Here is a 13,780-nt window from a genome sequence, read left to right as displayed (position 1 = left end):
GGAGAGAGAACCTGAAGGGCAGAGGGGAAAGAGATGGGGAAAGAAGGCCTGGAGGGAGAGAGAACCTGAGAGAACCTGAAGGGCAGAGGGGAAAGAGACAGGGGAAATAAGGCCTGGAGGGAGAGAGAACCTGAAGGGCAGAGGGGAAAGAGACGGGGAAAGAAGGCCTGGAGGAAGAGAGAGAACCTGAAGGGCAGAGGGGAAAGAGACGGGGAAAGAAGGCCTGGAGGGAGAGAGAACCTGAGAGAACCTGAAGGGCAGAGGGGAAAGAGACAGGGGAAAGAAGCCAGGGGAGAGGGAACCTGAAGGGCAGAAGGGAAAGAGACAAGGGGAAAGAAGGCCTGGAGGGAGAGAGAACCTGAGAGGGGAGAGGGGCAAGGACCAGGTGGGAGAGAACCTGAGAGGGGAAGGAGCCAGGGGGGAGAGAACCTGAGAGGGGAAGGAGCCAGGAGAGCGAGAACCTGAGAGGGGAAGGAGCCAGGGGGGAGAGAACCTGAGAGGGGAAGGGGCCAGGGGGGAGAGAACCTGAGAGGGGAAGGAGCCAGGGGGGAGAGAACCTGAGAGGGGAAGGAGCCAGGGGGGAGAGAATCTGAGAGGGGAAGGAGCCAGGGGGAGAGAACCTGAGAGGGGAAGGAGCCAGGGGGGAGAGAACCTGAGAGGGGAAGGAGCCAGGGGGGAGAGAACCTGAGAGGGGAAGGAGCCAGGGGGGAGAGAACCTGAGAGGGGAAGGAGCCAGGGGGAGAGAACCTGAGAGGGGAAGGAGCCAGGGGGAGAGAACCTGAGAGGGGAAGGAGCCAGGGGGGAGAGAACCTGAGAGGGGAAGGAGCCAGGGGGAGAGAACCTGAGAGGGGAAGGAGCCAGGGGGGAGAGAACCTGAGAGGGGAAGGAGCCAGGGGGGAAAGAACCTGAGAGGGAAGGGGCCAGGGGGGAGAGAACCTGAGAGGGGAAGGAGCCAGGGGGAGAGAACCTGAGAGGGGAAGGAGCCAGGGGGGAGAGAACCTGAGAGGGGAAGGAGCCAGGGGGGAGAGAACCTGAGAGGGGAAGGAGCCAGGGGGGAGAGAACCTGAGAGGGGAAGGAGCCAGGGGGGAAAGAACCTGAGAGGGAAGGGGCCAGGGGGGAGAGAACCTGAGAGGGGAAGGAGCCAGGGGGAGAGAACCTGAGAGGGGAAGGAGCCAGGGGGGAGAGAACCTGAGAGGGGAAGGAGCCAGGGGGGAGAGAACCTGAGAGGGAAGGAGCCAGGGGGAGAGAACCTGAGAGGGAAGGAGCCAGGGGGGAGAGAACCTGAGAGGGGAAGGAGCCAGGGGGGAGAGAATCTGAGAGGGGAAGGAGCCAGGGGGGAGAGAACCTGAGAGGGGAAGGAGCCAGGGGGGAGAGAATCTGAGAGGGGAAGGAGCCAGGGGGGAGAGAACCTGAGAGGGGAAGGAGCCAGGGGGAGAGAACCTGAGAGGGGAAGGAGCCAGGGGGGAGAGAACCTGAGAGGGGAAGGAGCCAGGGGGAGAGAACCTGAGAGGGGAAGGAGCCAGGGGGGAGAGAACCTGAGAGGGGAAGGAGCCAGGGGGGAGAGAACCTGAGAGGGAAGGGGCCAGGGGGGAGAGAACCTGAGAGGGGAAGGAGCCAGGGGGGAGAGAACCTGAGAGGGGAAGGAGCCAGGGGGGAGAGAACCTGAGAGGGGAAGGAGCCAGGGGGGAAAGAACCTGAGAGGGAAGGGGCCAGGGGGGAGAGAACCTGAGAGGGGAAGGAGCCAGGGGGAGAGAACCTGAGAGGGGAAGGAGCCAGGGGGGAGAGAACCTGAGAGGGAAGGAGCCAGGGGGGAGAGAACCTGAGAGGGGAAGGAGCCAGGGGGGAGAGAACCTGAGAGGGGAAGGAGCCAGGGGGGAGAGAACCTGAGAGGGGAAGGAGCCAGGGGGGAGAGAACCTGAGAGGGGAAGGAGCCAGGGGGAGAGAACCTGAGAGGGGAAGGAGCCAGGGGGGAGAGAACCTGAGAGGGGAAGGAGCCAGGGGGGAGAGAACCTGAGAGGGGAAGGAGCCAGGGGGGAGAGAATCTGAGAGGGGAAGGAGCCAGGGGGGAGAGAACCTGAGAGGGGAAGGAGCCAGGAGAGCGAGAACCTGAGAGGGGAAGGAGCCAGGGGGGAAAGAACCTGAGAGGGAAGGGGCCAGGGGGGAGAGAACCTGAGAGGGGAAGGAGCCAGGGGGGAGAGAACCTGAGAGGGGAAGGAGCCAGGGGGGAGAGAACCTGAGAGGGGAAGGGGCCAGGGGGGAGAGAACCTGAGAGGGGAAGGAGCCAGGGGGAGAGAACCTGAGAGGGGAAGGAGCCAGGGGGGAGAGAACCTGAGAGGGGAAGGAGCCAGGGGGGAGAGAACCTGAGAGGGGAAGGGGCCAGGGGGGAGAGAACCTGAGAGGGGAAGGAGCCAGGGGGAGAGAACCTGAGAGGGGAAGGAGCCAGGGGGGAGAGAATCTGAGAGGGGAGAGGGGCAAGGACCAGGTGGGAGAGAACCTGAGAGGGGAAGGAGCCAGGGGGGAGAGAACCTGAGAGGGGAAGGAGCCAGGGGGGAGAGAACCTGAGAGGGGAAGGAGCCAGGGGGGAGAGAATCTGAGAGGGGAAGGAGCCAGGGGGAGAGAACCTGAGAGGGGAAGGAGCCAGGGGGGAGAGAACCTGAGAGGGGAAGGAGCCAGGGGGGAGAGAACCTGAGAGGGGAAGGAGCCAGGGGGGAGAGAACCTGAGAGGGAAGGGGCCAGGGGGGAGAGAACCTGAGAGGGGAAGGAGCCAGGGGGAGAGAACCTGAGAGGGGAAGGAGCCAGGGGGGAGAGAACCTGAGAGGGGAAGGAGCCAGGGGGGAGAGAACCTGAGAGGGAAGGAGCCAGGGGGGAGAGAACCTGAGAGGGGAAGGAGCCAGGGGGGAGAGAACCTGAGAGGGGAAGGAGCCAGGGGGAGAGAACCTGAGAGGGGAAGGAGCCAGGGGGGAGAGAACCTGAGAGGGGAAGGAGCCAGGGGGAGAGAACCTGAGAGGGGAAGGAGCCAGGGGGGAGAGAACCTGAGAGGGGAAGGAGCCAGGGGGGAGAGAACCTGAGAGGGGAAGGAGCCAGGGGGGAGAGAATCTGAGAGGGGAAGGAGCCAGGGGGGAGAGAACCTGAGAGGGGATGGAGCCAGGGGGGAGAGAACCTGAGAGGGGAAGGAGCCAGGGGGGAGAGAACCTGAGAGGGGAAGGAGCCAGGGGGGAGAGAACCTGAGAGGGGAAGGAGCCAGGGGGAGAGAACCTGAGAGGGGAAGGAGCCAGGGGGGAGAGAACCTGAGAGGGGAAGGAGCCAGGGGGGAGAGAACCTGAGAGGGGAAGGAGCCATGGGGAGAGAACCTGAGAGGGGAAGGAGCCAGGGGGGAGAGAACCTGAGAGGGGAAGGAGCCAGGGGGAGAGAACCTGAGGGGAAGGAGCCAGGGGGGAGAGAACCTGAGAGGGGAAGGAGCCAGGGGGGAGAGAACCTGAGAGGGGAAGGAGCCAGGGGAGAGAAGGCCTGGAGGGAGAGAGAACCTGAGAGTAGAGTAAGGAGAACTAGGTGAGGAAACCAGGGAAGAGAGGGGGAAATCTGTGGGGAAGAGGAGACGGGGGGGGTGTATCTGTTGTCTGTCAAATCCTCCAGGGCACGGTACGGATTAGAGTGGACAACTCTGGCCGAGGGCCGCGGAGCGTGTGCGGCGTAATTTAATTTCACGCTCGCTGCCTCCTCCTGATGTCGTTCAGCAAAGCGGTCATTTGAAATGAAAGCTATTAGTCAGGGTCTCTGCCAAGCCCCAGCTGCCCCCGTACCGCCCGCTATAGGAAACCAGGGATTTCTGTGGCAACAGCCGTCAATGCTCAGTCAAAACACAGTTGTTGTGACAATGGGAAGGAGTGAAGGGGACATCTACCATATGGAGAAATAATAATAATACTAATAAAACTACTGCTAATAATAATGTATTGTACATGAATTTGTTCTACAGTATAGCTAGATACATTTACAGATCTAAAGGCTCTCTCCTTTGAGGTATTTCTGAGTTGTATGTGATTCCTTCTATCTGTCCTTGGGATCAAGGTTGAGGTTTTAAAGTTTTAATTGTGTTTTGCATGCTATGTTTACATGTCAAACAATGGGGGAAAAACAGAGCTTCGAGCCAAGTCTCAAAAGCCTTAAAAAAAAGTAAACACAATCATACATTTTTGGACACAGAGCGATGTCAATAAAGAGTTAGCTCTAATCTTCTCGTTCAGATGTATTATGCTGGAGTCTTCTCTGAATTGGTTTGGACCTTTGCTCTGTCCTATCCTTATCAGATCCTTCTAATATCATCTTTAATCCAAAGAGAAACCAGCTCATTTAGATGATATGAGATATTGTCATATTAATCAGTAGGTACACTACATGACCAAAAGTATTTGGACCTGCTCGTCAAAACATCTCATTCCAAAATCATAGGCATTAATATTGAGTCGGTCCCCCCTATGCTGCTATAACAGCCTCCACTCTTCTGGGAAGGCTTTTCACTAGATGTTTGAACATTGCTGCGGGGACTTGCTTCCATTCAGTCACAAGAGCGTTAGTGAGGTCGGGCACTGATGTTGGGCGATTAGGCCTGACTTGCAGTCGGTGTTCCAATTCATCCCAAAGATGTTCGATGGGGTTGAACTCAGGGCTTTGTGCAGGCCAGTCAAGTTCTTCCACACCAATCTCGGCAAATCATTTCTTTATGGACTTTGCTTTATGCCCGGGGCATTGTCATGCTGAAACAGGGAAGGGCCTTCCCCGAACTGTTACCACACATTTGGAAGCACAGAATCGTCTAGAATGTTATTGTATGCTGTAGTGTTAAGATTTCCCTTCACTGGAACTAAGGGACCTAGCCCGAACCCAGATTTGTTTGTCGGACTGCCAGATGGTGTTGCGTGATTCATCACTCCAGAGAACGCATTTCCACTGCTCCGGAGTCCAATGGTGGAAAGCCACTCCAGCCGAATCTTGGCATTGCACATGGTGAACTTAGGCTTGTGCTTGGCTGCTCGGCCATGGAAACCCATTTCATGACGCTCCCTGACGCTCCCGAAGAACAGTTCTTGTGCTGATGTTGCTTTCAGAGGCAGTTTGGAACTCGGTAGTGAGTTTTGCAAACGAGGACAGATGATTTTTATGTGCCATACATTTAGCACTCTGGTCTCATTCTGTGAGCTTGTGTGTCATACCACTTTGCGGTGAACCGTTGTTGGTCCTAGACATTTCCACTTCACAATAACAGCACTTACAGTTGACCGAGGGAGCTCTAGTAGGGCAGAAATTTTATGAACAGACTTGTTGGAAAGGTGGCATCCTATGACGGTGCCTGTCAGCAATGGGTGTGGCTGAAATAGCCGAATCCACTAATTTTAACTTCTATACTCAACAGCCAGTGTAATCCCGTGGCGCGATATTCAAATACCTCAAAAATGCAAAAACTTCAATTTTGACTATTTTACACCATTTTAAAGACAAGACTCTCGTTAATCTAACCACACTGTCCGATTTCAAAAAGGCTTTACAACGAAAGCAAAACATTAGATTATGTCAGCAGAGTACCCAGCCAGAAATAATCAGAAACCCATTTTTCAAGCTAGCATATAATGTCACATAAACCCAAACCACAGCTAAATGCAGCACTAACCTTTGATGATCTTCATCAGATGACAACCCTAGGACATTATGTTATACAATACATGCATGTTTTGTTCAATCAAGTTCATATTTATATCAAAAACCAGCTTTTTACATTAGCATGTGACTAGCATGTGACTAGCATTCCCACCGAACACTGCCGGTGAATTTACTAAATTACTCACGATAAACGTTCACAAAAAAACATAACAATTATTTTAAGAATTATAGATACAGAACTCCTCTATGCACTCGATTTTGCAATATTCTCAGTAGATAGCCCGGCATCACAGGGCTAGCTATTTAGACACCCAGCAAGTTTAGCACTCACCAAAGTCAGATTTACTATAACAAAAATGTTATTACCTTTGCTGTTCTTCGTCAGAATGCACTCCCAGGACTTCTACTTCAATAACAATGTTGGTTTGGTCCCAAATAATCCATTGTTATATCCAAATAGCGGCGTTTTGTTTGTGCGTTCAAGACACTATCCGAAAGGGTAAATAAGGGTGACGAGCATGGCGCATTTCGTGACAAAAAAATTCTAAATATTCCATTACCGTACTTCGAAGCATGTCAACCGCTGTTTAAAATCAATTTTTATGCAATTTTTCTCGTAAAAAAGCGATAATATTCCGACCGGGAAAGCCTGTATACGTACAAAGAGAGAGAAAATAAATACATCTCGTGCCCTCGTGCACGAGCGTGAGTCTCAGAGTACTCTGACCAGCCACTATCCAAACGCGATAATGTGTTTCAGCCAGAGGCTGCCTCGATAGCATTCAGCTTTTTCCCGGGTTCTGAGAGCCTATGGGAGCCGTAGGAAGTGTCACGTTACGGCAAAGATCCTCAGTCTTCAATAAAAAGAGCCAAGATGAACAACAACTTGTCAGAGAGGGCGCTTCCTGTTTGGAATCTTCTCAGGTTTTTGCCTGCCATATGAGTTCTGTTATACTCACAGACACCATTCAAACAGTTTTAGAAACTTTAGGGTGTTTTCTATCCAAAGCCAATAATTATATGCATATTCTAGTTACTGGGCAGGAGTAGTAACCAGATTAAATCGGGTACGTTTTTTATCCGGCCGTGTCAATACTGCCCCCTAGCCCTAACAGGTTTTAAGGTGTGTACACATACGTTTGTATATATAGTGTATATGTATTTATAAATATATTGGCTCTGAAAGTGGACTGGGCCTACAGTATATTGAGAACCTGATTTTGATGATGGTGGTTGTTATCCATGGAACATGAACCCAGTATTATGAAACACTAATCAGGGGTCCATTTGTTGCTCTGCAGTGCTGAAACCTAGTTCGTCAAGAATTGATGAACAAACTAGGAAAACACATAAACCTTAGACTTAATTGGTGTCTCGATGACGTATACAATTAGAAACAAATATTTCCCAAAATTAGTGTCAGGAGCCCCATCAACATTCCAGAACAAATAACAGAACTCAGTAACAAAAACAATGAAACTCAATAATCATTAACAATTCCCTGCCATTATTATTGTGATCAATTATTTTTATTTTCCTAAGTCATATTTGGAAAATTCGTTTGGGTGATTGACAGGTAGGAGGGCAGGTTTGAAGGGCTCGTTAGAACAGATTGAAATACCACAGTCCTGCAGTTACTGGGCTATTTCCAGACCTCGAGAATATTCTATTAGCCCACATCTTTACTTTTGTTTCAACTCGCTCTAATATGTGAACTGATAGAGTTAACAAAAAAGCAGCATTCTCCAAGAGACTATGGCTTTCACTTCAGCAGTAATAAATTCATGAACTTCTTTGAGGAAAAGATCATGATCATTAGAAAGCAAATTACGAACTCCTCTTTAAATATGCGTATTCCTCCAAAGCTCCGTTGTCCTGAGTCTGCACAACTCTGCCAGGACCTAGGATCAAGGGAGACACTCAAGTGTTTTAGTACTATATCTCTTGACACAACAATGAAAATAATCATGGCCTCTAAACCTTCAAGCTGCATACTGGACCCTATTCCAACTAAATTACTGAAAGAGCTGCTTCCTGTGCTTGACCCTCCTATATTGAACATAATAAACTGCTCTCTATCCACCGGATGTGTACCAAACTCACTAAAGTGGCAGTAATAACGCCTCTCTTGAAAAAGCCAAACCTTGACCCAGAAAATATAAAAAAACTATCGGCCTATATCGAATCTTCCATTCCTCTCAAAAATTTGAGAAAAAGCTGTTGCGCAGCAACTCACTGCCTTCTTGAAGACAAACAATGTATACGAAACGCTTCAGTCTGGTTTTAGACCCGATCATAGCACTGAGACTGCACTTGTGAAGGTGGTAAACGACCTTTTCATGGCGTCAGACCGAGGCTCTGCATCTGTCCTCGTGCTCCTAGACCTTAGTGCTGCTTTTGATACCATCGATCACCACATTCTTTTGGAGAGATTGGAAACCCAAATTGGTCTACACGGACAAGTTCTGACCTGGTTTTGATCTTATCTGTCGGAAAGATATCAGTTTGTCTCTGTGAATGGTTTGTCCTCTGACAAATGAACTGTAAATTTCGGTGTTCATTAAGGTTCCGTTTTAGGACCACTATTGTTTTCACTATATATTTTACCTCTTGGGGATGTCATTTGAAAACATAATGTTAAATTTCACTGCCATGCGGATGACACACAGCTGTACATTTCAATGAAACATGGTGAAGCCCCAAAATTGCCCTCGCTAGAAGCCTGTGTTTCAGACATAAGACATGGCTGCAATCTTTCTACTTTTAAACTTGGACAAAACAGAGATGCTTGTTCTAGGTCCCAAGAAACAAAGAGATCTTCTTTTGAATCTGACAATTAATCTTGATGGTTGTACAGTCGTCTCAAATAAAACTGTGAAGGACCTCGGCGTTACTCTGGACCCTGATCTCTCTTTTGAAGAACATATCAACACTGTTTCAAGGACAGCTTTTTTCCCATCTACGTAACATTGCAAAAATCAGAAACTTTCTGTCCAAAAATGATGCAGAAATGAATCCATGCTTTTGAAATGAATCCATGCTTTTGTTACTTCTAGGTTGGACTACAGCAATGCTCTACTTTCCGGCTACCCGGATAAAGCACTAAATAAACTTCAGTTGGTGCTAAATACGGCTGCTAGAATCCTGACTAGAACCCAAATATTTTATCATATTACTCCAGTGCTAGACTCCCTACACTGGCTTCCTGTTAAGGCAAGGGCTGATTTCAAAGTTTTACTGCTAACCTACAAAGCATTACATGGGCTTTCTCCTACCTATCTTTCCGATTTGGTCCTGCCGTACATACCTACACGTACGCTACGGTCACAAGACGCAGGTCTCCTGATTGTCCCTAGAATTTCTAAGCAAGACCTGGAGGCAGGGCTTTCTCCTATAGAGCTCCATTTTTATGGAATGGTCTGCCTACCCATGTGAGAGACGCAGACTCGCTCTCAACCTTTAAGTCTTTACTGAAGACTCATCTCTTCAGTAGGTCATATGATTGAGTGTAGTCTGGCCCAGGAGTGTGAAGGTGAACGGAAAGGCTCTGGAGCAACGAACCGCCCTTGCTGTCTCTGCCTGGCCGGTTCCCCTCTCTCCACTGGGATTCTCTGCCTCTAACCCTATTACAGGGGCTGAGTCACTGGCTTACTGGTGTTCTTCCATTCCGTCCCTAGGAGGGGTTCATCACTTGAGTGGGTTGAGTCACTGACGTGGTCTTCCTGTCTGGGTTTGCTCCCCCCCTTGGGTTGTGCTGTGGCGACGATCTTTGTGGGCTATACTCGGCATTGTCTCAGGATGGTAAGTTGGTGGTTGAAGAGATCCCTCTAGTGGTGTGGGGGCTGTGCTTTGGCAAAGTGGGTGGGGTTATATCCTGCCTGTTTGGCCCTTTCCGGGGGTATCATCGGATGGGGCCACAGTGTCTCTTGACCCCTCTTGTCTCAGCCTCCAGTATTTATGCTGCAGTATTTTATGTGTCGGGGGGCTAGGGTCAGTCTGTTATATCTGGAGTATTTCTCCTGTCTTATCCGGAGTCCTGTGTGAATTTAAGTATGCTCTCTGTAATTCTCGCTTTCTTTCTTTCTTTCTTTCTCTTTCTCGGAGGACCTGAGCCCTAGGACCATGCCTCTGGACTACCTGGCATGCTGACTCCTTGCTGTCCCCAGTCCACCTGGCCATGCTGCTGCTCCAGTTTCAACTGTTCTGCCTGCGGCTATGGAACCCTGACCTGTTCACCGGACGTGCTACCTGTCCCAGACCTGCTGTTTTCAACTCTCTAGAGACAGCAGGAGCGGTAGAGATACTCTCAATGATCGGCTATGAAAAGCCAACTGACATTTACTCTTGAGGTGCTGACTTGTTGCACCCTCGACAACTACTGTGATTATAATTATTTGACCATGCTGGTCATTTATGAAAATTTGAACATCTTGGCCATGTTCTGTTATAATCTCTACCCGGCACAGCCAGAAGAGGACTGGCCACCCCTCATAGCCTGGTTCCTCTCTAGGTTTCTTCCTAGGTTTTGGCCTTGCTAGGGAGTTTATCCTAGCCACCGTGCTTCTACACCGGCATTGCTTGCTGTTTGGGGTTTTAGGCTGGGTTTCTGTACAGCACTCTGAGATATCAGCTGATGTAAGAAGGGCTAATATAAATAAATTTGATTTGATGTGGATTCTAAACCTCTTTGTGACATCTGTAACAGACCCTGGATCAGTCTATTATGATTACACATTTATTTAAGACGAACAATCACTTTCACAACAGCGAACGAGGCCTACTGTGGGACGATCCTGTTTATTTAGTTATGCAGAATGAGGAAAATAGACCTAGTAGTGGTGCATTTACAAAGAAATAACAGTTGCTTCTCACTGCATAGGCATTGTTTGCTGTCAGCTTGCCTGAGACCCATGGCCAGACTGGTAGGCTAAATGTGGTGATGCTCTCTGCTAAGCGTCCTCCTATTGTTTTACGTCACATTTTATAGTTGTTGTTGCAACAATATTGGTCTCCATAGATGAGACTGGATTAAATATATAGAATTTATATAGTGCCTTTTCTACCAGAAGTTCAAAGCGCTTTGGAGGCGAAACGCACATCATCCACATTCTCTGTTGTTTGACGTTGCTGTTTATAGATGAACCGTGAACTGACAAGAAAGATTCCTTGGACATTCATAATCTCTGTATAGCTTGCTCACCCTCTAAACTCATAACAACTGTCTTAATATTGGTGTTCACTGGTGACGTCAGCATGCCATTACCAGGTATGTAGCATAGTTATGCTGCGTTCACATGCTTGTCAGAACTAGGAAACTCTGAAATGTCGGACTTGGTAACTGGTTGAATGTGGCACGTGAATAAATATCCTAAACAAAAATATAAACGCAACATGTAAAGTGTTGGTCCCATGTTTCATGAGCTGAAATAAAATATCCTGACATTTTCACAATCAACAGCCTGATTAACTCTAAGCGAAAGAGATGTGTGGTCACACCAGATACTGACTGGTTTTCTGATCCACGTCCTTACCTTTTATTTAAGGTATTTGTGACCAACAAATGCATAGCTGTATTCCCAGTCATGTGAAATTCATAGATTAGGGCCTAATGTATTTATGTCAATTGAATAATCTCCTTATATGAACTATAACTCAGTAAAATCTTTGAAATTGTTGCATGTTGCGTTTTTATATTTTTGTTCAGTGTACAACCAATTAGCAAGTCGGAAATTTCAGAGTTTCCTTGTTCTGATGATGTGGCAATACCTACATGTCTACATTCATTACCATGATATCAAATATGTAGCATAGTTAGCTTCATGTCCCCAGGACCTACAGTCATTACCATGACATCATCAATGGAAGTGGTTCCCAAACTTTTGTGGTTACTGTACCACCAAGAGGCTTTTGTTTTGCCCAGTGTACCCCTGAAGTACCCCCTCATGTGCATTTTACCAGTAGCGCTATGGTCTCATGAGCAATGTTCCCTCTAAGCTGCGCACCGTTCCCCGCGGAGAAGAAATATCAGCCCGTGCAGAGAGGCATGAGATTGAACTTCACTCAACTTTCTAGTTAGTTTAGTTAACACTATCAACATTTCGCTGTCCAAGAGATTTTCTTGTAGGTAGAACGCATCGGAGTAGGATTCTATTACATTGACAGGCACGACTCATGCCCGTACTCTACACAGACCTGTGCGCAATAACCAATCAGAGCTGCAGTAGGCCTATATGCAAATAGCCATTGCCATATATGGATCAGTCTATAGAAACATTTGTGGTCATACAGGGCTAGTATAGCTATACTAGTATAGAACAAGAAGGCCCGCACACTGTTAAAGCTCCCAATTCACCGATTTATTGACAACGTTCTGATCCGAAGTCAATAAATCAGTGAATTGGGAGTTTTAACAGTGTGCAGGCCATGTTCTACACGTATAAGTATCTGTGCCATTCACTTTGAACTGGACTGTGTTTACAGCATGAGCGGTCATGAGTAGATGCGCTTGTTTTGAGATCAAAGCGAGGGCTGCATGTTGCCACATGTGCACATGTTGTTCATATCCTTTACCAGTTAGTGAGTTATGAGCCCAGTTATAGATCATTTGTAGTCAGCAATGTGGGAGTGGTTGCTTCCAACAAGAGCACAACACATTACATTTCTAGACATCTTTGAAAAGTGAGTGGGGCAAAGAGGCAGTGTTGTATTTTGAGACAGGCTTGAATAAGCTAAGTAGCCAATAGTCAGAGGGTAGCATAATTTGTCTGATTCTCTGTAATAATGGTATGGGAATACTAATGCATTTTATTTTGTAAAGTGGTTTCTTGCATCAAACAACACATTTTCAGTCACCTCCTTGTTTGAAGGACAAGTGGATAAACAGGATAAAGTCAAGCCTTGCATGTTTTATTCAAATGTCTAGTGGAATGTAGGGCCTACATTGAACACAACACATTGGCTGCTACTGTAGGCTAAATGATAGAACAGCTATTTCCATGTTAAAATGTTATGGGATACATTTTTCTCCATAGTTTTTTATGGTAGGCCACTCTGGTAGGCCTACATTATGATCAAATAGCCACAGTAGCCTACTTGGCCACTGTCAAAACTGTAACTTAAAGTGATAACAGCCTGAGTGTTCACAGTAAACGTGCACAGGAAGTTTTCACAAAGTTAAAGTTTGAGCTCAGCAGACCTGAAATTTGCTCAGTGTCCAAAGATGTTGTGGGAACATTGCTCATGAGTCTTCTCAAGTGTGAATAGGCCAACTACCCTAGTACCCCTGGTTGGGAACCATTGATCTATGTAGCGTAGGTAGCTTCCTGTCTACATTTATTACCATGACATCATCTAAACTTAGGAAAAATAGAAACTTACCTTTTTCAGGACCCTGTCTTTCAAAGATAATTCCTAAAAATCCAAATAACGTCACAGATCTTCATTGTAAAGGCTTTAAACACTGTTTCCTGTGCTTGTTCAATGAACCATGAACAATTAATGAACATGCACCTGTGGAACGGTCGTTAGGACACTAACAGCTTACAGACGGTAGGCAATTAAGATCACAGTTATGAAAACTTAGGACACTAAAGAGGCCTTTCTACTGACTCTGAAAAACACCAAAAGAAAGATGCCCAGGGTCCCTGCTCATTTGCGTGAATGTGCCTTAGTCATGCTGCAAGGAGGCATGAGGACTGCAGATGTGGCCAGGGCAATAAATTGCAATGTCCGTACTGTGAGACACCTAAGACAGCGCTACAGGGAGACAGGGCGGACAGCTGATCGTCCTCACAGTGGCAGACCACGTGTAACAACACCTGCACAGGATCGGTACATTCGAACATCACACCTGCGGGACAGGTACAGGATGGCAACAACAACTGCTCAAGTTACACCAGGAACGCACAATCCCTCCATCAGTGGTCAGACTGTCCGCAATAGGCTGGACTGAGGGCTTGTACGCCTGTTGTAAGGCAGGTCCTCACCAGACATCACCGACAACAACATCGCCTATGGGCACAAACCCATCATGGTCTGGGGTGGTGTGTCACAGCATCATCGGACTATGCTTGTTATCATTGCAGGCAATCTCAACGCTGTGCGTTACAGGGAAGACATCCTCGT

The 13,780-nt window shown here is 48.2% G+C and overlaps 1 long non-coding RNA gene across 1 annotated transcript in view; it reads left to right on the top strand.

Moving 5' to 3' along the window:
- The window catches only part of LOC145862299 (uncharacterized), a 59,743-nt gene extending 47,771 nt beyond the window's left edge, over nt 1–11,972 (top strand). Inside the window, exon 3 of the long non-coding RNA XR_014381621.1 lies at nt 9,761–11,972. This is a non-coding gene — a long non-coding RNA (uncharacterized LOC145862299). The remainder of the gene's footprint in view (nt 1–9,760) is intronic.
- Nucleotides 11,973–13,780: the final 1,808 nt, after the last annotated feature.

This window comes from Salmo salar, chromosome 19, assembly GCF_965601325.2.
Source record: "Salmo salar chromosome 19, fSalSal1, whole genome shotgun sequence".
Taxonomy (NCBI): Eukaryota; Metazoa; Chordata; class Actinopteri; order Salmoniformes; family Salmonidae; genus Salmo; species Salmo salar.
This window is presented reverse-complemented; position numbering and strand designations above follow the sequence as displayed.